The 25,319-nt window shown below is 46.0% G+C and overlaps 1 protein-coding gene across 4 annotated transcripts in view; it reads right to left on the bottom strand.

The window, feature by feature from the left end:
- LPP (LIM domain containing preferred translocation partner in lipoma) overlaps positions 1 to 17,966 on the bottom strand; it is a 646,157-nt gene extending 628,191 nt beyond the window's left edge. For 2 of the 4 annotated variants that reach the window (XM_032406922.1, XM_032406920.1), the window contains exon 1: positions 15,935 to 17,966. The gene's annotated coding sequence lies outside the window, so the exon portion shown is untranslated. Of the gene's footprint in view, positions 1 to 15,734; positions 15,801 to 15,934 lie in introns of those variants that run through there. The other 2 variants (XM_032406921.1, XM_032406924.1) reach the window with 2 other exon arrangements.
- Between the last annotated feature and the right edge of the window lie 7,353 nt (positions 17,967 to 25,319).

Genomic DNA, 25,319 nt, shown 5'->3' on the forward strand with positions numbered 1-25,319 from the left:
AGCAGGAAGCCCAACTTAGAGGCTCGATTCCAGGACCCGGAGATCATGCCGTAAGCCGAATTCAGATACTTAAGTGACTGAGCCCCCCAGCGCCCTTCAAGCTGCCTTTCCAAGGTGGGCAAAACAAGTTTCAGCTCCCCAGGTAACCAGCTTTCCTAGATTCCCTGGAATCCATGCTGAAAACCCAGGAGTGCATTGCCCCATTCTCTCTCTAAAATAAATAAAGAAAATCTTTTTTAAAAAGAAGAGGAAGAAAAGAAATACAACCCAGTTCTCCCCATTTCTTGCCTATGCCCCTTTCCATACAGAAATGGATAACAGGTGCATACTGAAAGAGCACAGCCTGGGGTCAGATCTCCATGACACCGTGGACCAGATTCGTAGATTGTCCTCCACTTTATCTAGCGTGTTCCAACTGCTGGTTGCGACTGCCAATGAGAAACTGGTGGCATCATTTTAAATGAAACAGATGACTTTTCAGGAAGAATATAAAAAGGTAGCTGGCCTCAGATGAAAATGATGAAACAAAAGGGTAAGAAGGAAAAATGAAGACAGGTGATTCATCAGAATAAGGGAAGCTGGAAGGGAAGGTGGAGAAAGGGCATGTGATGGGGTACATGGACATGAGACCTGCTGGAATGAAGTTAGCCATGAAGGAGCCCTGACTCACTCCTGGGAGAGACTAGGATTCACAGACAGAGGCTCTGCCCTAGACAAGGTGTCAGAACACCTTACAGAAGTGATGGCTTCTGCAGATGGGCAGTCACTCAATTGGAACAAGGCCTAAAGCAGAGTTCTGCACCAAAAACCCTGCTGCCTCTTACCTCTCCAGATTTAGGCTATAACGGAAATTGTCTAAGCTGTGTCCACGGGTTAAGGGCGTCTCAACCAAACCAGTCATGTTCAAATTTCACCGTTGCCCTGTTCCTGGTAACTCCTGACAATCCCCCAGGCCCCCGCTACTTACACAACTGTCCCTCCTTCAGGAACCCAGCCCTCCTGCTCTGATTTCACACCCTCAACCCTGGCCACACGTCTCTACGTCTGAAATCCACCACTGTGTCAGCGTGCTTTTCCTACGCAGCACAACTTCCAACCCTGTGTCAGAGTTGAAGGTGCATGCCTGAGTACCCCTCCCAGGCTCAGACACTACAGACAGGCCCCATGGCTCACAGTAGCTCTTCCCAAAGCACACTGGAACACTAAGCCTAAGAAATGTCCTAGGGGGATTTAAAAAAAAAAAAAAAAAGGAGGAAGAGGGTGGTGATTCAGGGACTCTCTGATCAAGCAACTTTGAGAAACAAACATCACGGTGTGCATTAGGTTGCTAAAAGCTCAGAGAGTCCCATGGCAAAGGTACCCATTTAATTTTGTTTAACTTGGACTTTACCAAACTTACTTGGCTAGAGGACCTTTTTCTCACAGAACAGTACTAAGACTTCGGGAAACAGTACCTCACAGAATCACATTATTCTAAGGCACTTCAGCATCTTGTCCAATATTTATTCTACTACACCTCTCCTACTAGACTGTGTGTCTTCTTGAAAAGCAAGGACCTTTTCCAAATCATTGACACACAGCAAAGAGCTTTATAAGCTGTAGGTCAATAAATATGTGCTAAATGAATGCACTAAACCCAATCATCTCATTTTTAAGATGAGAAAATAAAGCCAAATATGTCAACATAACTTCCTCTAGATCTTCCTAAGTATCTACAAGAATGTCTTGCACGAAGAAGGTGCTCAGTAATTCCTGAAGAATGGAACAGAACAGAGTAGATGGAACAGAAGCTCCTCAGCTCTGCCCTAAGCCAGAAGTCCCCATAACACAATGGACTCCTACTTCTTTCCCTTCTCCTTTGCCCAAGTTGGTGCCAACCAGAAGAAAATGAGGCTGGCAAATCAGAAGAGGAAAGCCATGGGAAAACTCAAGGCCCTTTGGGGTGGGAGGTAGGGAAATGGTGTTTGCAGACTGATGGGGATAAACAAGACCTGTCTGTATCTAATTTAGACTTAATAAGATAGTTTGCTGAATGTTAATTAAATACTCAGTGGTTGTTACCAACTGTGGTGATTAACTTAATTTTGAATTAAATAAGCAATAAATGCTTAACTGAAGTTGTATTAAATTTTACCCAGCAAGTAAGGAATATGAGGCTCTTAATTGACTTTAAACAAGATAGTTATGGCAAGTTAGTTGAATTTTTATTACCTGAAGATAACTGCCTTATTAAATCTAAATTGACCATTTTATTTGATAGAGAAATATGTCATCTGTTATTTCCATTTACCAAAAACATGTCCAAAAAGGTTCACACTTGTTCCAAACTGCCTGGATTGGGGTTATTTTGTTTTCTAGCCCTGCTTTAAAGATTGTCTATTTATCTGAGAGAGAGAGAGAGAGAGAGTAAGAGAGCCAGGGGCAGCAGAGGGAAAGAATCCCAAACGGACTCCGGGCTGAGCATGGAGCCTGACACAGGGCTCGATCTTAGGACCCTAAGATCATGACCTGAGCCGAAATCAAGAGTCAGATGCTTAACCAACTGAGCCACCCAGGCGCCTTTAATAATAAGTTTATTCATTTAAGAATCAATGTAAATGTAAGAGGCAGAGAAGTCTAGGAAGGAGTTTACATATATAAGATTGAAGTGATCATATTTTCTAAACCAAAAACCAGGTCTCTGCTTTCTCAACATAGCTACAGTTTGGGGCTGTTGTGTAGGTGTCACAATTCTGAAATTTCCAGGATGTTTCCATGGCTTAAAAGGCGACTGATCTAAAACGTATGAAATCACAGTAAAAATAAATGGTTGGCTCCAATACTGAGCACACTGTATGGTGCTGGGTAATTAGCCTCACTCTTCCAGAGGCCCCAGCTACCGCACATGTTAAATGAGGAGGTTGGATTGCAGATTACGGACTTTATTCACTATGTTTTTCTTTGTAGTATGTGTAGTCCCTGGAATAGTGCCTGGCGTAGGGTAGGTGCTCAATAAACACTGACCGAATGAATGAATAAAGAGCAGGCAACACAAAACGCTAAACATTGGACGCCTGGGTGGCTCAGCTGGTTAAGTGTCTGCCTTTGGCTCAGGTCATGATCCCAGGGTCCGGGAATCGAGCTCCAAGTTGGGCTCCCTGCTCAGTGGGGAGTCTGCTTCTCCCTCTCCCTCTGTCTGCCGCTCTGCCTACTTGTGCTCTCTCTCTCTGTCAAATACATAAATAAAATCTTAAAAAAAAAAAACACTAAAAAAATAAATAAATAATAAAAACAATGCTAAACACTTCTAGCTCCTTCATACCAAGCTTCTCCAGCCCACTTAAATACTGCTATTTGACAATTCACACAAGGGAAAAACACACTCTAAACCACTACATGGGAAATTTTTTCAGTAATTAAAGGAATGCAAATTAAAACAATAACGAAATACCATTTCTTACATATGAACTTAGCAAAGACAAATGCAAGTTATAAAATTAAATCCTGGTGAGGATAGAAACAAGGAGAGTCCCACACCGCTAAGGACTCTGCTAGAGGCTGTGTGGCAACTGGGATGAAAAGTATGAGAGATACTTAGTATTTTGTGTCAATCATCTTCCTTCGAAAGTTGGAAGGAAGCCAATAAGGTCTCCCTGCTATGGGTCATGCACTACAGGGAAATGATCTTGGTCATTTTACCATCTGGTGGGCTGACAGAGAGAAAGTGGACAGAGATAACACTTTTCAGCAGGTACCACTTGGCAGGCTTTGCTGCTTTACTACATTGACCACAGAATTCCTTGCACAACCACATTACGTGGAAGGCACTGTTATCCCCTTTCACAGAGGAGACTAAGTAACCAGTACAAGGTTATCATGACTAACAAGTGGCAGAGCCATGATGTGAACCCAAAGCTGCCTCTCCAACCATCCAGGCTTTTGCTACTACATCACAGAGGAGATAAGAAATATATTCATAAAAACACATAACGCAAAGGACAAAATGGCAACCGCTGTCAGGGATAAGTGGAAGTGACAAAGAAAGAGTTGTCTTTAGGAAATAATTTAGAAGGAAGTGAGAGCTATTTGTCCACTGATGTTTACACTGCACTTTTTAATATATCGAATTGCATTTAATGTTTTTAAAACTGAAAACTATCCTACTGTCCACAGAGGTAACGTTTAAAGCAGGATTTGTTAATTTCAACAACTCTTTCGTTATGTGAAAGATAAATATAGGGGCGCCTGGGTGGCTCAGTTGGTTCGCCATCTGCCTTCGGCTCAGGTCATGATCTCAGGGTCCTGTGATCAAGCCCCGCATCAGGCTCCCTGCTCAGCAGGGAGCCTGCTTCTCCCTCTCCCTCTGCCTATTTCTCTGCCTACTTGTGCGGGCTCTCTCTGTCAAATAAATAAATGAAATCTTAAAAAAAAAAAAAAAGGATAAATATAAAGCCCAGGTAAAAAAAAAAAAAAAAGTAAGACTTCTTTATAATAATATTAAGTGGGAATATTGTACACATATAAAAAAGTGGACACACAATTTGGGGGGGTTAAGATTAGGGTTATGGTCTCGTAAGAGGGAAGAGACAGGTTTCAGGTGAAAGAGTTTTGGTAGGAGGTATTTTGGTATTTTTTTTTAAGGAGTTGAGTAAATGTATTCTAAATGAGTTCTTTTTGTCTTTTGATAACAGACTGATTGATGTTTACATGAGTTCAATTTGGTTTTTTCATTACTAAACATTCTTAAAACTCAAGTTCTCATTTATTACTTTGTTTATATAATTCACTCGTTCATATGTTCATTCAACAAACACTTATTAAATTCTTGCCACACATCAGGATCCACGATGGATATGAATATAAACAGAAGTTAGAGCTTGTCTCAGGGATCTGCACAGGCTAGAACAGGAAGAATCTGAAATGGTGCTGACAGAAAACTCCAGTTGAAGTCCTGGTTCAACAGCCAACTAGCCTGGGCCCCTGGAAAGTCATTTAATCTTTCTCTGTTCACATTCCTAATCAGTAAAACTTAGTAAATAACTACCCACAGCACTGTTATGAGGATTTGCCTGTACTTCATAGGAAAACACATGATTCATTGTAAAGCACTATAAAAATGGCAACTGGTAGAAAGTCATAACCATATTCCATCTTGATCAGGATCATGCAGGCCAGTCTAGGCCCTAAAGATCTCCTTGGTGGGTATCAACCTACCGGCATCAAAATGGTCGATACTCTGCGTGAACTACAGCCCACCATTCGTAGTGCCTCATCATCCATTTTCAACTTTCTCTGCCATTGATCCAATTTAGCTAAGAGCATCCTGAGAAGCCAAATGGACAGAGGCCCCTCAGGTAAGATGGTTACAAGCATCTATTCGGAGGAAGGAAGGGAGAGGGGGAGGGAAAAGGGAAGGGAGGAGGGGGAGGGAAAGGAGGGAGAAGGGATAAGAAAAAAGAAGTCAGGTTTGGCCAACCTCAAAACCATTCTACATCAAATCTTCAATCAATACCTGAGTTTTCACTAACATTCCAATCAACCACTGCTTGAATATCTCCAGTGATTAGAGATTCGATAACTCTAGAAAGAACCAATTCCATTCAGAATTAAGAGATTTCATGGAATGCTTAGAAGATAAAAAGGGATAGAGATCTTCTGCTCGACAAACAGCTATCTCAACAGCCATGCACTCTGTCACCTTTCTACAGACCCTGAGCAAGGATGGAACCAGGGCTGTGGACTTCGCACATTTCACTTGCTCAGGGTCTGGGTTTCTTCTTGTTTAAACGAGAAGATTGGGTGACATCATTTAACCTGTGAAACCTCCCCCATGTCCATGGCCTTGACCCAAATTCAGCTTCCCTTTGGCTTTTGCCTGGGCTATTACAGTACATGTTGCCATCTCTAGTACCCTCCCTCCTCATCCAGCACACCATAACCAAAGATGTTCCTAAAACACAGAGCCCCTGACTTGATTCTCCTTTCATAGTGCAGCCTCAACTCCTTAGCAATTGAGACCTTTCTCCATCTCAGCCCCACCCCGTCTTTTCACCCTCATTGCCCTGGCCTCTGTACTATGCAGTCCATTTCCAGTGACTCCAATTTTCCAAGGCACTGTATACTCTCTCACCTCTGTGTTTCTGCCATGTGATTTCCCTTACTTAACCACCCTCTGCTCTTCCTTCCCACCAAATTCCCACTCATCCTTCGAAGCCCAATTAAATGACAGTCTCTTCATCGGTGAAGTTTCCCCCAGGTCCCTAGAGTTAGTCACCATCCAATCAGAGCCACCAGATAGTTCTTGCATGCATTTTCCATCCCCAAAACTCAGACCAGAATCACACTCATTCATTCACAGGTACGTCCGGCACATGGTGTGGAATGAATGAGTACAGGTGCATCAGATCAATGGACAAATGTACCTTTAGGGTCCTGCCCCACTGTCATTACTGGAACCCTAGGATTCCCCAAGTGAAGAAGCTGCGAGGCCGTGGCCAGGAAGAGAGGTTTCCGGGTTGGAAATGACCAGACATCTGGAAAGCTGACCTACCTTTCACCTCATTCTAAAAAAAGGTGCTGCTTACCCTCCAGTTCCCTTCCGTTTGCCTTTCCCACGAGTCAGTGCACCCACACTCCGCCCTGTTGGTGGCAACTCCCTGCTGCACTTCTTGCAAATGATTCGTTTTCATACCAAACAAGACAAAAGTTCCAGGTGCCAACTAAGTTTTGTTTTTCTTCCTGGGAACTGAACAAGAGCCATCTTCAGTGGAAACTCATTAGGAAGAATAAAGGCAGGTTACTCTGGTGACATCTTGGCACAGAATTTAGTACCACACTGGGCTTCCACAGTGATCCTTGAGATCATTATCAAGATGACCCAATGAATGGAAAAAGAAACGACTCAAAAACCTAGCTCGAGTAGACACACAGACAGGGAATCAATCTTATTTCTTTAGATTTAGTAGCCAGAGCAATTTTAGCTGCCCCACTGTGTCCTGGACTGAGCCTTCCTGTCCTTCAACGTCTAACCTGAGAACCAGCCCTTCCAACGAACTCCCATACCCATTCCAGTGCACGGGCACACCCCGTCTGTCCCCTACTGCACCCCTCTTGTGGTGGCACCTTCTTACATTCTGACAGGCATGAACATGTTTTCATCAACCCTGACCAACCCTATGTGCCTACAACCTTGACAACCTCTTCCAACATCCTCAAACTTTACCTGACAAAAGTAGTTCACTGAACCAACGTTTCTTGAGCGTGTAGCATCTCCTCTACCAAAAATAGTGGGTGTTTGTTGAGTCATTACGACAGGCCTAGCCTTATGCTCGCTTTTTGCACGACCTCCCTCGAAACTCACCTACAAGTGGGACAACCATACCATCTATCCTCCAAATCAGAACGCCTTTGGGAGTGAAAGGGGTCGCTATCAGGCCTGCACTGGGACATGGACATAAACCAGGGCTGTGCTGAGCAGACCAGAGAGTGGGGTCCCTCTACCTGTTGGCCAAATAGGGTTGCTACAGCCACCTTTACAGACAAGAAAACTGAGGCTCACATTAAAGTCAGGAATCCCTTAACATCCACCAAGTGGTCTTCTAAAGATGCCAAAAACTCACACTACATACGCCCACAGCCATCTTCTAAGGGGGTCGGGCCCTCTACCTCCCAAAGCCCTTGGACGTGGCAGCTGATCTGCTGGTTAATGGCCTGAGTGACGAAGGAATGCTAACAATGGCTATGGCAGGAAAAGTGCCCATACTGGGGGTGGAACAAGGCCAAAACACACTCCTTGAAGGTCAGTGAAATCACCCCACCCTGTCCTGATCCTCTCGCTGACCTGCGCCTCGAAAGGTTCCCACACAAGCTTCGGAGGGAGGACTGGAGCCACCCCTCCATACCAGCTTTCCATTTTAACCACGGGGGGCTTTGAAGTGAGGCCATGACACAAGCAATTACTGCAACAGAAGCCAGCCCTGCAGGGCTGAGAGGCACAGACAGCAGACGAACAAATCCCATGAGAGAGTGGGACGGCTGCAAGGGAAGAGGGGCCATTGCACAGCCTGGAAGCGCCGTGGCTATCGTCGGCACTCAGCCCCCTTTGCAGGGCGCGCTGTTCTCCACACTGAGGCCCTCGTGGATAAGAAGTCTGAAAATGTGGAAGTCAGTAGAGCAAGTCCCGCCTGCGACCACCCCAGGGAGCACTCTCCAGTAAGTGGTACAGCTACGATTCAAACTTGGAGCGGTGTCTGGGTCTACACCCCACCAACTCCACCAGTAGGCAAGGGATCATCACCGTGTGCCGGACCCCACGCTCGGGCCCAGAAACTGCCCCACTGCACGCTGCATTATAGTTTATAAAGCACTGTTAGGGAAATTCCTCCGGTCCTCCCAAATGCATTGTGATAGATCTCTATTTGAAGGTAACTGAAGCTCAGGCATGTTCCAGAACTTGCTTAAGACCACAGCACTAGTGGGTGGCTCAAACAGAGGTCTTAGCTTTTCGTATACCAAAAACGTTCAGTGATGGTGCCGCCAAAATGATAGCCCAGACCCTCAGGGCTGGGGGTCTCCAACCTGATTCTCGGTTGCCTTCCAAAATCACAGACACAGGCAGCAAATACGAATTAGCAGAGTGAAATAATACTAATGGTTTCTTGCCTGTGTATAGGGCCTGCTAAGAACATGCCCGTCAATGTCAATTTCTCATGCTTACCTGCAAAAGTTAAGGAGCAGGACTAGAGCTTTGGGGATGGGAGCCTGACTCTCATTCTGCCAGTTAAAGCGGAGCACCCCATGGGAAGGTTCTTCACCCCTGAGCTCTTGCCCACACTCTGCAGATATGACTAATCCTGCTAACCCATCTCTTGGATTGCAATTGGGAGCTCAGTAATAAAAACGATTGTAAAATGCATCTCCGCCACATAAAAAGTGCTACAAAGGCAATGCAATACTAATGGGTTCTGTGAGATGGGTTGTGATGGGTAGGTTTAACAGGGAAGGAAAAAAACAAAAGGATCTACCCTGTAATGGACCTAATACTGGCAGCCTCAAAACCTTTACGCAAGTAAAAGTAAGTAAAATTGAAAGGGGACGGGTAGGGCTGGGGCTGGGGGCTTCAAGAAGCAGTGAAGTTATCATGCAGTCAGAACCTTGGTTCTTGCAAAAAAAAAAAAAGGGAAGGGCATAAATGGCAGTAAAAAGAAATCAATCCCCAACCACACACACACTCAAACTGAACCATCTTGATCACTTTGTCTCAAAGTGCAAAGTACAAGGTTCAAGCCCAATAACAGTGATCTCCAAGTTATATTCCCTCCCAAATTCTTCAAAGCAAAGCCATGGGGGGCGGGGCAGGGGAAGTAGGGCAGAGAAGGAATGTGTCAGGCCTGGCTCAGCAGAAACAGAAGCAAAAACACCTTTGAAATACAATAAAAATTAAAAAAAAAAAAAAAACACCTTTGAAAGAGATCTGGCCTGGGCGTATGGGGTGTGGCCCAACTCCAGCTCAGCTGACAAGGATGTGACAGAGCAGTGTGTCCCTTTCCCAGGGCCTCGGTTTCCTCACCTGTACAAAGAAGAATCCGGTTGCCCTAGCACCAAGGCCCAGCCCACATTTCTAAGGCAGGAACTGGCTGCCCGATGAAGCTTCTTCGACTTCCTATACGCTTTGGTCACATAAGAGTTTTTTCCAGCCAAGGCTGATAAGCTGGCAAATATTTAGAAGGACAAGAGTAGGAACTTAGCTGCCTGATATGCTTCTAACAGCAAACAGCTCCGGACATCCGTTTTTCCCCTCTCTTCTCTGCCAGACTGGTGCAGGCCCACTATCACCCACCCTGGAACTGATCAGCAGCCTCCTAAAGGGGCTCCCTGCCTCTGCACTTGATCTGCTACCACTCTGCTCTCTGAAACACGGATCCACCAAAACCCTTCTTTGCTCAAAAAGTAACAAAAGCCCTTCTGCCCTCCACAACTGCCATCATCCTTACTCTTCCTGGCAGCCCTTTCCCGCCTAACCCTCCCGAGCCAGCCCCATCTTTCACCCCTCGAGCTCCACACACACACTTCCATTCACCATATACTTTAAGGCTTCAGGACGATACAAAGATATCAAGGTCCCTCTATCTGGAAAACTCTTCCATCCCTGTCCACCATATGCACTCCTACTCATTCTTCAAAACCCAACATCTTCTTCTCCATGAGCATTCTCCTGTTCTTCCAGGTGGTGGGTCACTCCTTTCTTAGTGCTCCCATCAGCCCTGTGTGCATCGCTCTCGTAGGGCCTTTACCATGCTCTATTTTAGTCTCTCTCCTCCTATACTGGAATAAAGAGCCACAGAGCCCAAGCTCGGTTGTCTTTGTCAGCGAGCATTCAGCATTTCTGTCCAGCACATGTTACTCTCACAGTACCCCTGAGCTGCACTGAACGCAAGAGACTGAGGTGTATGTGAGCACACATATATGTGAGGGACAAGGGGGCAAGGGGCCTGGGAATGGCTTCACGGCACAAGGTGGGTTTGGGCCTTGAGTTTAAAGGGACATAGGTTTACAACAGGCAGAGACTGGCCAGCCTGGAACTCCAGGCAGGGAGAACAGTACAGGCAAAGGCACGGATCGAGAAAAACATAAGGTTCAAGGGCAACAGGACCACCTGGCTGTGGAAGGAAAAGCGAAAGAAGAGCTGCAAATGCACTCAGCCTTCGGATGGCGTGCTGAAGAGACTCCTCTCTACACTGCCGGGCCCTAGTCTTCACCCTGACAACGAGACTGCCCAATGCCAATGCCACCTGGGCAGGCTACAGCCTAGCTGGTCCTCCATCCAGTCCTGGGACTCCACGGGCCCAAGCTTCTGGGTTGGTCAAAGGCCCTCTCCCCCATCATTGCTATTGTGTGGTTGCAGTGAAATACATCAATCCCTTTCTTCACCAAACCAATGCTTCCAAAGCACCTACCATGTGACAGGCACTCTTCTGGGCCTGGGGATATGGCCATTCACAAAGCAGGCATTTTTTCAATCCTCGGGAAGCTTATTTTAAAGTTCAGCAGGGACAAAGATTAGCAAACATATAAAGTCAAGTGGTGACTGGTGCCTATATTGTGTCAGCGAGCGCTGTTCATTCACTGAACAAATAGTACTGAACATCTTCAGAGCACCAGAGACCAGAGGAATGTAAAGATGAGATAGGCAAGGTCCTGTTTACTTGGCTGACTGCCAGTCCTAGCGTCTGTCTCCTCACCTGAAAATGCCTTTATCTCTGAGTCAGTGAAATGCAAATGATCCACCTGAGGCAGGTAGGCCACAGGAAGAACTGGAGTTGATCCCTCAGAGTCCTGAGCTGGAAAGCCATCTTGCAGGAAGGAGTGTGCATGACCGGAAGAAGAGCAGGCAGGATCCAACAGGAGCTCTTCAGCTCAAGTCCAGAGGACATCCAGCATTGTGGAAGGAGCCACAGGTCAAGGGCAAGGACGGGGATCAAGACCCTCCCTCACTTCCCTTCTTGAGTGATTTTATTGCCCCAACTGCCTCTCTATAGGGATACATCAAAGCCTTATCACTACAGAGGAGGGAACGATGTGGGGGGAGGGGCCGATGGTTTGCTGGAGAGGCTCTGTTCTGTCTGGCTAGGTTTGGGAGAGAAGACACCCAATGGGTAGAGGGAATGGTAGTATCTTGAGAGAGAAGGGGCTGGGCAGCAGCATGTGGAAGTAAGAAGCCTGTTCGAGCACTTAAACCTTCGACTGTGATCCCACCAGGCCCGGTGCATGTGAACTGAATTAAATTCCAAGGAAGAGCACTGGAAAACACCACTGATTTGCATTTCCATTCTGTGGACACAGAGAACAGTGATGAAGCTATAGATCAGGCAAAGGCTGAAAACTTAGCCATGTCACTAGCAGGTGTGTGACCTTGCTTAACAAAAAACTCATTTTCTCATCTGCAAAATAAGACCGAAAATCATAAAACCTCCTTTAATCCATCAGTATGAGAATTACATAAGCACCTGGGAAGCACTCAGAAAACTGTCAAAATTATTACTATATTATTATTACTGTTATTAAGAAAGAATGATAAAAAGATAAACATTTTCTAGCTTCCATTCTGTGGTTCACCTGCTGCCAGGCATGAATCCCATTAAGCCTCCTGACACCCGCCCACCCTATTCACAGACAGTGAGGAGAGGTGAAGTCCTCATGAGTACATCAGTGTTCTGTCTCATTTCTGTGACCCACAAAGGAATGTACCAGCCATTCGCACCACACATCCAGGAACTGTGGACCAGACTCCCATACCACACTTCTGCTTCGAACCTTCTCCCTTGCCTCACCTCTAGCTCATACACACCTCCAAGCCCACAGATTTCCACCCAGATAGCAGCTTCCCACCTGCAACACAGCTTTACCTCCTCCTTCATCACCAGGGTTTCTTCCAGCAAGGCGCAGCCTTCCAATGCCACATTCCAGGAAAAGTCCCACCAATGCACACACTGCACTAGGACTCCTAATTACTGACCAGGGTCAAAGTCTCAGGTTCCTTCAAACAGTTACTAAATGTGTTACTGTGCTTCCTGCATTACCATCCAAATACCTAATCCCAGCAACACTTCCAGAACCTCCCACTTCCAGAACCCCCCACTTCCAGAACCCCCGCCCTGGTGCATTCTCAAGTCGATCTCTAGAGATGCATGTAATGACCCTTCAGCCTACAAGATAAATTTAAATCTACTTAGCAAATTAAATTTTTAAATCTCCATTTCCCACAGCCCCCTTCACGCTGCTCATTCCAAACACAGCCTCACGCATAAACCTTCCCTATGGCTGCATATGCCCAACACATCCGAAATCCCTATCTTACCTGTCCTTCTTCCACATGGGCAAGTCCTACTCAGCCCTAAAGATTCTCTTCAGACACCACTCCCTCTGTGGTTGCTTCCCTGAAGTCGACCCTCCTCAATGCAGAGCAGCCAAAACATACCCTTATAACAGCACACACACACACACACACACACACACACTTGTGCTCTCAAGGAGGACAGGGGCTGTGTTCCCTCATCTTTGTACTCCTGGGGCCAGCTAGTTGCAGAACTTGTGCACCTCACGCACTGCTCTTCTCCTTTCTGTGTACAAATTAGCTGCGTGTTCCATCCCCTGCTTTTACCAGGTCACCAGGCATCATCTGTCTTGACCAAAAACCCATCATTATCCCAGCATCTTAAGCCATAGTTCTGAAATCAAATCCAACCAGACTCTTCCCTGTTCCCAATTAACCGGTGCCAAGTTCACAGTGAAGTCAAGTCACATATTAACACCAAGATCAAAGTTCTGGGCTGTAATTTTGAGCACATCTCTAATTAGCCCTGTGACCTTGGGCAAAGGTTCACATGCTGATGACAGTGTTACCAAGCCCAGTTCTCGGGGGGATTGTTTGATATCCAAATGGAATATCTGATGGGAAACTGTTTAATCAAGTGCAGAGCCCTGCACATTCATAAAGGGTATAATGAACAAATTTTATCAAATCTAACCATCAACTGTTAAGATGTACCATTATCAACTTAGAATGAAAAACTGCTCAGCCATGACACATCTGTGATTATAAGAGAACCCAATTTCAGTCATATTAAAATGTGAAGTGTGTTTTAGAATTAATGAAATAAAATTTATTTGTCTCAGTAAATTTAGAAACCTGCTACAAATTTTTCATATTTGCCAATGGCCCATAATAGGTACTTGGTAATATATGCCAAGTAAATGAATGAACACCCACTGAGAATACTCTTAGGCCAAATTATTGCCTCTCTCACTGGAATTGGGCAGCAGGAGGCCTCCCAATGCCAGTTCTTCCCCCTCTCAATCATGTCCCAGCCTGATCAAAACCCTCAAAAGAGGACTTCAAGTCATACCCCAACTCCCTTCATAATGAAGCCTCCTCTCCACCAACCACTGTCTGGAACTGTCTACCTTCCCAGAACAGTGACTTCTCCACCAGAACATGTCACCACAAAACGAGTCCTACCTCAGTCCCAGCCGTAGTAACCAGCTCAGCACCTCAGCTTCTCCTCCCTCCAACCATCCCCAAAGCCAACTCTAGGCCCACCCACTGCTTACAAGGAGCAGAAGCCTGGGAGAATGCCTGACCCAAAGGGCCCAGGCCTGTACCCTCAACCAGACAGCTAACCCCAACTACTCATCTCCCATCTAGAGTCTACATTCTAGACTATAAAAGCCTGGATGTTGTGGATGGGGGACTGCCTTGCAAAGATTAAATTCAAGATACACACTCTTCCTTTTAACTGACCCCTGGTGCTGGCAGGAACCTGGAAGGAAGGAAGGCTGGTTGTGGAGTGGAGAGAACCCTATTTCGAGTTCTGGGCCCCCCACCATCCACCATTACTCACTGTAGGCTCCAGAACTAGCACCCACCTCCTCTGGGCCTCTATGTTCGTTTTCCTACCTGTAAGAGTGAGGGAGAGTAAGGAATTGGGGGTGGGGGGCAGTTAGCTGCTTTCCCTCCTTCTATGTAGAGACTTTCTTAAAATGCACAAGTGCTGGGAAAGGTAAGCCATTAAGTCACTAACACCTTAGTGAAAATGAGTTTCATTAGGAGGCAAGCAATTTAGAAAAGGGTAATGGAAACAAAGTTAACTGAGTCTGGTACTAGGAAAGCAGCTCAGGGATGACCCTACATTTTTGCATTTTGTGTTGAGGTCAGGAAGGCAGTGAATCCCTGGGAGGGAAAGGGAAGCCAGAGAGCCCTTTCAGTTCCCGGAGCACTCCCTAGTCCCAAAGGCGTCGCTCTGTCGAGTACTCAGGCACAATTCCACTCTTTATCTCATCTCATGTACCCCCTCCATCCAACCCTATGCCCCCAACACAGTCACATTTACAGTTTCATCTCCACTCTCCACATTTTATTTAGTCTTCTCTGGTCTGCATTCCCCACCCCCACCCCCGCGCAAATGGCCTTCCTGTCGCTGGCTGGCTTCAGGAAACCCCCTATCCTTCAAAGCCTTGATAAAGCGCGGCCCCTCCAAAGGGAGAAATCAAACTCCTTTCCTTAAGCGCCTGAAAACTTTATCCATGGCTTTCCCACCCCCCTCACCCCCCGCACTCTGCACTCGGGTCAGCTTGGGCACCTCGGTTGACTGCGCGCTCCCTGAGGGCAGGGGATGGGCCCCACCAGCCTCTCTGACCCCGCACACTCAGCACAACGCGTGGCACAAAGTTGGTGCTGAAGAAATGCTTGGAGAAAAAGAACCAGGAATTGGGAACCTTCTATGTCAGTTATGGCTCGGCCTCTACAGAGTGACTCCGAGGAGGCCCTCCTTCTCTCTGGGCCTCAACTGAGCCGACTGTAAAATGGGGGGACTCGAATTACCGGGTTCCTAGGCCCTTTCCACTGTGACAACTGGGATTCCGCGAAAGCTCCCGGCGGCTGGGTGTGGCCCCGCCCCCTGGACGCCCTGAAAAGCCCGGGCAGGGGGCGCTCGGGGAAGGGCGCCAACCCCGCCCAGCCCCAGGTCGGCGCTTCCCGAAACCTCGGGGTCCCCCTCCCCCATGCGTGCACCCCGTGATTGCGCCGCGGCCGGCACTTCCGCACCTCGGGCCCTGGGGCCCGGGCTGGGCGCGCGCTCCGCGCCCTGCGCCCCGCGCTCCTGCCTCCCCGGAGGCGCTCGCGCCAGGGGAGGGCCGGGGGTTCCCGAGGCGCCCGCGAGCGGAGGGTGGGGGGAAGGAAGGAGGATTTGCAACAATACCTCGGGGAGGAGGCAGCCGGGGCAGCGGCGGCGGCGGCGGCGGCGGCGGCGGCGGCTGGAGGCGGAGGCAGAGGCGAAGGAGGAGGTGCCCGGGCACTCCCCCTCCCATTGTCCCCGGCCCCGGACAGGCCCGGCCCCGCGCCCCGTACCGCGCCCCGCGCCCCGTGCCCCGCGCCCCGGGCCGTGCAGCCAGCCCTTACCTTGCAGCGCCCGGCTCTCCCCTGCTCGCTATCGCTACTTATCCCGGGAAAGCTCGCGCGGGGCCCGGGAGCGGACCCACAGACAAAAAGTGAAACTTCGGCAGGGCTGGAGCGGCTGCTGGTTGGTGCCTTTCCCCCTCCTTCCTCCCCACCGTCCCCACCCCCTCCCCTCGGGCTCCCGTGCGGTGCCCTGAGAGCTGGAGGCTGACGTCAGGGGCCTGAATTCCTGACTTTGCCTGCACGCATTTGTCCATGTAAGGTATGGGAGAGCGTGTGCCCGCGGGGCCGCCGCGCAGCGCTTGCCTGGCGGGGGAGGGGGCGCCCGCTGGGGCTGCGGCTAGGCCAGAAGGTGGGCGCGCGGAGGGCATGTTACTTCCTGGGAGGAAGAGGAGGAGACGCGGGGATGCAGGGAGCTTGCAAAGGAGAAAGGGAAAGAGGGAGGTGTGGAGGCTTTGCCTGCGCTGGAGGAAGAGGAAGCAGACGTAGAAGGAGGAAGCGGCTGAGTGGAGGGGCTGCTGAAGAAATGGGGGGACGTGTCTACTATGGAAGCGCCAATTTAGGGCGCTGAGCCTCAGCAGAAGACACACTGCCATGGAATTCCCTTCGGAGATCTCGCTCCTGAGCCTCTCCCTGGATTCCCAGCAACATTCATGAACCTACTGGATGGCAGAGCTGGCAAAGACCAACTTCCCAACCCGCCCACTTCACACAGGAGAAAACCGAAGCCCTGGGAAGAGAAATGACTTGCCCAGGGTCATACACAACACAGATCCAAGCGCGGTACCCGATGCTTAGGCTCCCAGCCGTGTTCCCGCCGCCAGGCAGGGCCCTGACCCCTTTCATCCCACTGAGCCGTGAAACAGGCTACGTGTCCCTGGACAACGCGGACCACCCTGTGAAGAGCTTGCCAACTTCTCTTGGTCCCCGAGTCAGTTCCTGGAAGGTTCTGATTGACAGCCCTGAGTAGCAGTGACAATCATTTGCTTCAGGGCAGCTTCCTCTGTCCTGTACACAGAGGAACCCCTGCAGTTTAGCATTTACTTCCCAGCCTTGTCCCAGAAGCCCAGAAAGCTTGCTGTGAGCTTACAGCTTCAAAAAAAAAAAAAGGAAAAAAAAAATCTGTGAACTGGGTGAACTGGTTTGAATAGAGGCAAGCCTGTTCTTGGAAGGTTTGAGTCGGATTTTTTTCCCTCTGACATTTGTAAATACGAGCAACCATGAAAACCACCATTTACTTTGTCAAGAGGTTGTAATGTTCAGCAGCTAGTGCCTGGAAGGCACTCAAGGCTGTAGAGTTTGTTTCTTTGTATTTCTGGCCTCCTGGTACCTAAAATAATCATCCCTCACCTCAGCATATCATGAAAGTGCTTTTTCACGGTTTATTAGGTCTTTGTGTTAGGTGGGACAAATTGTAGTCCCTCTTTAATATCTGAGGATAAAAAAGCAGGTAAAATGATTTGCCCAACACAAAATAAAGGACTGAGCTAACACATGAACTCACCTCCCCCTATCCAGGTCGCATGACTAATGGTGGGGGCGGGTGTCCACCCAATAAGGAGGCTCTGACTCCCAGCAGGACATAATTCCCATTCATGGATGTTGAGAGTACTTATTCTTGAAACTTCCAGAACTTGGTTCTTCTTGGATTTGGAGGGATTTTTTTTCAACCAAGAATTAAAGAAGTGAATGTAGAAACACAGGTTATTGCGCTTACCGTTTCTTGAGCACCTTCTTTGTGCAGTCTTTTAATTCAGACATTCCTGGGTTCAGATTACTTAATCTCTCTTCCTCTCAATTTCCCAGCTATACCTGCAAAAATTGAAAATAGCAGAGATAAGGTAAAGAGTACCCATGCCATGCAATCATGAAATATTTTTTTCTTTGCAACTAATAATATAGTTTGAAATAGGAAATATGAGCTCTTCAAAGAGATTTTGTCCTGGGACTTTCAAGAGTCAGATCCTATTACAACACAATTCACTTAGTCTATCTTCAACATTGCAGCAAACTCGTATTCTGAATGCTGTTGTTTAATACCAAAAAACCCTGGTATCACTCAAAGTAAGAATGGGTTCACCCAATCCCCATCCAAAATAACGGGACTTGACCAGCATTTCTTTTTTCTTTTCCCTAGTAACCCACTTATAAAGAATAATAGGGTTCTAATGAGGATTAATAAGATTTAATAAGGTCTAATTAGAGTCATTCATTTCCTCCATCATACACATTATAAGAGTGCTGTGTTGGATCCAGAAATGCTACTAATTATGTTCAAACTGTTGTATGGGTGTGTTGGGGAAGATCCCTATGTTTCTTCTGAAATATTGAGGAATTGCTCAGGTGGACATGGTGTTAGCACAAGCATTAAAGTTAATCAGGAAAGATCGTTTCAACTCATGAGGCACTCACCAGGAGTATAAGAAGCAGAGTCATAAATTGGATGCTTGGTCAAGGGCATGTGGGGTAGTCATCAGTGCAAACCCATGTCAAAAGCTTCATTCTCATTTGCTGATCTGGTTTCTTTTGTATTCTCACTTTTTTCAACATGCCCATTAAAACCTGCTGTGTTCAGGGGCTTAAGAAAGAAGGAAACATTGTGTGAATTTGCAGATTCAATGCCAGAAAAATACAGGATTACCCATTCAGAGACTAAAGGAAACAGGATTTCAGGTGGGGCAGAGGTCCTGTGATCCCAGGATGGCAAGCTGGTGGTCCGAAGGCCTACAAGAGCATTCTCACTGTTCCAGTGATGGCACACAAAACTTCCAGGAATGCAGGCTGTGGTCCCACCATTCCCTTCCATCCGCTACAGCCCCTTACCCAAAGGCCTCTGTGTAGCTCCTGGCAGTCCAGTCCCCGTGCTTAAGAGAAGCGAGGCAGTATTCTGAAGACTTTTCATATGCTTTGTATTTAACCTCACAAAACCTTTCTAAGGTCAACAGTATTATTTTTCTCTATTTTGCCCTTTTGCCCACAAGGAAAGTAAAGCCCAGGGAGGTTAAGTAGCTTGCTCTTAACACAGAGCTGGTACATGGGGAAGCTGAGACTCCCCCCTGAGCCCAGGCAGCCTGGCAGTAGCTCGCCTGTTGCTGAGTGAACATCTGGTCTCAGTCAGAACACTCCAGTGTGCAGAACTCATAATCCCCCACAGCTGACCAAAGGGAATAGATATGAAGAGGCTATTGGAGAAATACTAAGGACAAGAAGAGCAGGGAAGATGGAAGCTAAACACCAACCTGATGTTGCTTCTACCCAGCTTAAACGCATCAGGCCAAACCCCTTTGGTGTGGTTAGCACAGCCTTTCAGCCTCATCTCTGCCCATCCTGCCCATGCAACCACCCTGCGGCCAACGGAGGTCTCATGGTTTTCCAAACACTTCTTACCTATCTGCATTCATCTGCCTTTTCATGGGTTCTTCTTTTTCACAGCAGTGCCCTTCCTTCTCCATCCACCTGGCAACCCTTACCTAACCTCTTCGGACTCCCCAAAAATATCACCTCCTTTTTGCCCCTACCACCACCTCCAATGGATGCCTTGCCCCCAAAAAATATTCCTGTCACTCTGCTTACCCTCAGTCCGTGTGACTCTGGATTATGTCATTGATCACCTTGTCTTTCTCTACTACTGGACTGGGGCTAATTTGTCTCTGAGTCCTTAACACAGTGCCTGCCTTGATCATTGTACACATCCAGCTGTTTCCCCCCACCCCTTCTTCTTCCTGATCAAAGGCAGAAGATTATGCAGGAAGTATAGGCCCTATGTGTTTAAATAAAATCAGACATCTCCCTCAAGAGATAAGGCCTGAATGTCAGCAGACCAGAGGAAGGGAGAGGAAGAATAACAGGAGCCTGACCATTTGGAAGTAGAACCAGGATTGGCAAGGGAGGCAGAGGAGAGGAAGGTGAGTAATCCTTTCCTTGCCCTCAAATTGCTGTGTAACCTCAGAGCAAGTCACTTTCTCTCTGGTCTCAAGTTCTTTATCCATATAATAGGTTCTTAGATTTGATATTCTCGTACATTCTCCCAGATCTTCAATTCAACACTACTTTCAACCTATTGACCAAATTCATCTTCTCAAAGGGTAGCCTGCCACATTATCCTCTGAAACTTCTGAAGTTTCATGATATCAATGGCATTGAGTCCGAACTCTTCAGCTGTCCCTTCCTGGTTGTGTGATCGAGCCCTCATGGGCTGCCCCACAGACTGCACCTCCAGCCCTCCACCATCACCACCACTTACACACACACTTGCACACAGAGCTTCCAGTACTTTTTGCTTCCAGCCTTTTCTCATTTAGTTTCCTCCTCCTAAAATACTTTCCTGGGCCCATATCCACAAATGCAGGTTTTACCTGTCCTGCCAGCTCCCTTCCAAGCAATCTTCTCCCTGTTGCTCCTTCCCTCCGAGTCTTCTCCACTGGATATGAAAATAATTGCTCTATCTTCTAGAAAATGTACATACTTGATTGTCCCATTGCATTATAAATTTTTTTAAGTGTGTTTGATCTCTTCTTCTCAAACATAAAACCCTTCGCAGTAGGCTTCCTGTGTTGTTCATTTCTCGTCCCCAGCAATCAAGGCAGATCTTGGGACTTAGGACCAAATGCTATCCAGTGAGTGAACGAGTGAATCCTTCATCTTGGCTAGAAAAGCAACACAATTGATGCCTTCCCTCTGGAACATTAGTCATGTTATCTTAGACCATGACTCTGGGCAAGGGCTGGGAGGCATGCAGGGGAAGGAGAGGGTGATTTCTCATGTATTACAATGTGCCCTGGTGTGCACAGATCTAAGCCTTCCCATATTTAACATGTATAAATTTTATAAATTAGGTAAGGATAGAGTTCTATAGCAGTAGACACAGAATTAGAGCAATGGTAATTCTGCCACTTCATATCACATAAATTCTTAAAAGAACACCCAAGTTTACCTTTTTCCAGGACAAACTAAGCACAAGTGACAGTTTTAATATTTGATGTACCAGCTCTATAATTGAACTTAGTTCTGTTCCTAAGACTGTTGTACCAGTGCACATGCAAACATGACCTTTGGCCAGGCCAGATAAGCATCAGCCTTTTGTAAAGAGATGAAAACTTGATGTAGTAAACAGTAGTGGTAGGCTTTTCATAAATGCAGCATTAAAGATAATGAAGCCATTTACAAAAGGTTTGTTTACTCTCTGTTCTTCACACCTCATTGTACAATGAGAAAAAATGATCTCAATGTAAAAAAGTTAAAAAAAAGGAACACATCATCAGACTTCCTAAATGGATATTTCTCCCTATTTTGAATACTAGGTCTTTTCTTGAGGGAAAAGACTGTCACAAAGTCTACTGGCTTAGAGGAATCAAGCAAATATGGACACACAGTGACTTGTATCTGCCCCTGGGTTTTTGTACAATTTTACCCAGTTTTCAAACCTGGCTTTCAGCCAGTAACTGTAGAGTACTCAGTGTTTGCATTATCTGGAGCACATTATCTGAATGTATTTGGCCAATCCCAACACAGGCTGTTGCACAAATCTGCTGGCTTTTGACCTCAGGTAAGCCCAGAACATACAAGAGTTGGGACCATGCCTGGAAGCCAGTCAGGTCAGAGGTCAGATTGTTCGGTCTGACTGGGGGCCAGTCTGGTGGCGGAAATGCTGATGGATGGAACTTTAGTACCTCTTGGGTCCATTATCAATTAAAAGTTTTAGAGACTCCAAAACACAAAGGGAGATGGTTTACAACACCCTTTTATTCTGACAAGTGTCTACTCTGCACTTACTAACTGTATTAGGCCTAGGAATTCAGTGTTGAGAAAAATGGACACAACACCTATCCTACATGCTAACACAAAGACAATATGTCATACCAATTCCAAGGGAAAGGGTCAATGAGGTAGTTTGGCTGAGAATTCCCAATGGACCACTGGATGCTCTGACCTGACACTTCAGCTGACAGCCTCCCGATTTAACAGGTGACAGTGAGCCTGGAGATAGACCCCAGGGCTTGTTGGCAGAACACAGACATGGAGCACACATTTTTGTCTTTACAACAGCAGCAAGGAGGTAAAGGATGCTGTCCAAAGGTTAAATCTCTGCGGTCTTGGTCTTAATGGCCTCACTGGCCCCTAGAACACTTTGTGGTATTATATGACTGCTAAAGAAGGTCTGCTAGTTCTTTATAATCTGGGCATCCAAGGATAGGCCTTAGGATGTGCTTTGCCTCATTCATAGCTGCAATACACATCCTCACGCACTTCTGGAAAATCACAGCAGATATCAGGGTAGGAGAGAGCATCTCTGACCAACAATAGGGATTTGATTAGATTTATATTTTCAAGTACAGTTTCAGGTGAATGAAAAGAGTAAATATTTTGACAGTTTTATTTAAGGTATAATTTATATGCCATAAAATTCACTCATTTTAAGCATACACGATTTTTAATAAATTTATGGAATTATATAACCATTACTGCATTCTAACATTAGAACAGTGCCGTCATCCCAAAAAGAAACCTTGTACCCAATTACAGTCATTCCCATTCCAATCTGCAGCCCCAGGCAACCCCTAATCTACTTTCTGTCTCTTTAGATTTGCATATTCTGGACATTTCATGTGAATGGAATCATGCAATGTGTCAACTTTTGCATATGGCTTCTTTCACCTAACATAGTGTTTTCAAGATCCATCTATGTTGTAGCATGTATTAATACTTTGTTCTTTTTTATGGCCAAATAATATTCCACTGGATGAATATGCCATATCTGTTTATCCATTCACCAGTTGCTGAATGTTTGGGTTTTATCCACTTTGGGAACATTATGAATGATGTTGCTATGAACATTTCATGTACAACTCTTTGTGTGGACATATATTTTCATTTTTCTTGGGTACATGATATTTTAAAGTGGAAAAGAAAGTACAGATGTATAAAAAAAGGATCTGAAAGATTATGAACGAAGGTTTTAAAAGTGGTTATCTTTAAATGGTAGTATGATTTCTTCTTTTGACTTACCTAAATTTTCTTACAATAAATATATATTATTTTAAATGTTCCTGTGTGTCTATAATAACACAAAGACAATAAAGTGCTTTTTTTTAAAGTAGGCTCCACACCCAGAGTGGAGCCCAATGAGGGGCTTGAACTCACACCTCTGAGATGGAAACCTGAGCCAAGATCAAGAGTCAGATGCTCAACTGACTGAGCCACCCAGGTGCCCCAATAAAGTGCTTTTTTTAAAAAAGACTTTATTTGTTTACTTGAAAGAGAGAAAGCGCGCACGCGCCCAAGCACAACATGGGGGAAGGGCAGAGGGAGAAGCAGACTACCCACTCAGCAGGGAGCCTGATGCAGGACTGGATCCCAGGACCTTGAGATCATGACCTGAGCCAAGGCAGATGCTTAACCCACTGAGCCACCCAGGCGCCTCTAAAGTGCTTTTTTTGTTTTTGAAGATAAAAAACAATAATACATATTTGGAACGTTGCATTCCTTCTTTTGACAATTGAATCTTCTCAGGAATCCATGCCAGATGGTTTGTGTTGGGATATTATTTTGAAATATTCAATAAGATTTTTACCCATATTTCTAACCTTTGGCCTTTCACTCACCCAATTAGCTTAAGACATTCTTTGTTAGTGCATTCCCAGAGGAAGGGTGGGGTGGACTTCCAATTGAATGACACTAGGTTTCTCCTCCTTTGCACAATAAATTTAATTTTAATTGGAAGCTCTCAATTATAAACAATCTTCAAATTTTCACATCTTGCTTTTGAGTTATGGATTAAAGTCGTATCCTGTATAAATTAGTCAGCCTTCATTTGAGAGCCTTCAAGCTCAGAATGGCTTCAAAGTGCACATGCCCCAGTCCTCTCTTCTCCACACCTCCCTGTTTCCATCCATGATACACCAACCTCCCCAGTCACAACCCAGGGTCATTCTTGACTTCTCTCTCTTCCCAACTCCTCTTTCCAATTAGTTGATAAGCCTGGTCAATTCTTCGCTAAAAAGTTCTCTCCCATTGTTCCCTTCTTTGAAGTTAGGTTCCCATTATTTGCTGTCCCATTATTTATTATTTTAACATTCACAAATTCAATACGAGAGCAGAGAGAGGAGAGAGATAAGAAGTCAAATGCTACCAGTAATGCCCTCCACCAAGGCTTTTGTGAGCAGGGGCTGTGAGAGGCAAACCTGCCCCACACTGGGTCTCTCATTCTCTGCCTGCTTTCTGTAGTGTGATCTCTCACCTTGCTAATTCTGTTGTTTAAAGACACCAATTTTGTATTCAGCATGGCCCCCAGTTAAAAGCCAGATGCTTCTTCTGGTGTTCAACAGAGAAACAGCAATTAGTCCCAAAGCCAGAAGAAAAATAGGCTGGGTTGGGCTCTAACACAAAACCTTCCTAAGTATTTTCAAGGATAATTTCAAGCAAAAATTTCCACTACATGCTTTTATTTCAATCACTAACATTAGATGGGCACTGGATGGTCACCAGAAAAATTCAAATGCATTTTGAATACACAAAATTAGGACGATTCTACCAAACAAACAAATAAACCTTGGTGTACCTGTAGGCTCAAATACCTGCAGGCCACTGAAAGGCTCTGGCTAAAGATCTAGCTGCATTTCATCAGGCTACTTTATTATTAGCTTTCTTTTTTCCTACAACACATGGCCTAATAGACAGCCAGGCAAAGAACCAGAACCCTGCAGGATATTCTGAAGAGAAATACAAGCAGCATGAAGGCTTTTGGTGGCATTCACAAATGTCAGGTAGGTCCCCTATGCCGTGCACAGATGGAGCACTCAACCACATAACTGAGCACAGCGGAGGATGTTCAGGTTGGCCGTCAAGAGACTTGGGTTCTAGTACCAACTCTGCTAATGGAGGTATGACCCTGAGAATGTTGTTTCTTCGCCAGGGCCTTTGTCATTCATTCATTCATTCATTCATTCATTCATTCATCTACTGGATGGGGATCTACTGTCCACCTTCTTCTGTAACTTTATGACATGGATATGATAAAATGATGACTATAAAAGCAAACTCTAAGTGCAATGAAACTACTGCTACTAGAGTTCATAATCCCCAACACTGCTTTTCCCATCTCCACTCAACCTTTTCAACACTACCGTCAAAGTCATCCATCGGTGTCTTCTCATGTGGATCAACGAAACCACAAACTGTCCCAAATGCAGTATATATTGAGCCTTGATTTCCCCAAGTAGAGCATGGATGTGAAGTCTTACCAGCATCAAGCTCTTAAATATAAGATCACTGAACTTATGTCTAAATGTTCTAAGTGCTTTTCTTTAAGGAAAAAAAAAGTGGTTACTGCATTAGGATGATGGATGAATCTCCAATTAAATTCTTTAAAGCATATGGCTTTGACATTTTA

Source organism: Phoca vitulina, unplaced genomic scaffold (assembly GCF_004348235.1).
Source record: "Phoca vitulina isolate PV1807 unplaced genomic scaffold, GSC_HSeal_1.0 scaffold8, whole genome shotgun sequence".
Taxonomy (NCBI): domain Eukaryota; kingdom Metazoa; phylum Chordata; class Mammalia; order Carnivora; family Phocidae; genus Phoca; species Phoca vitulina.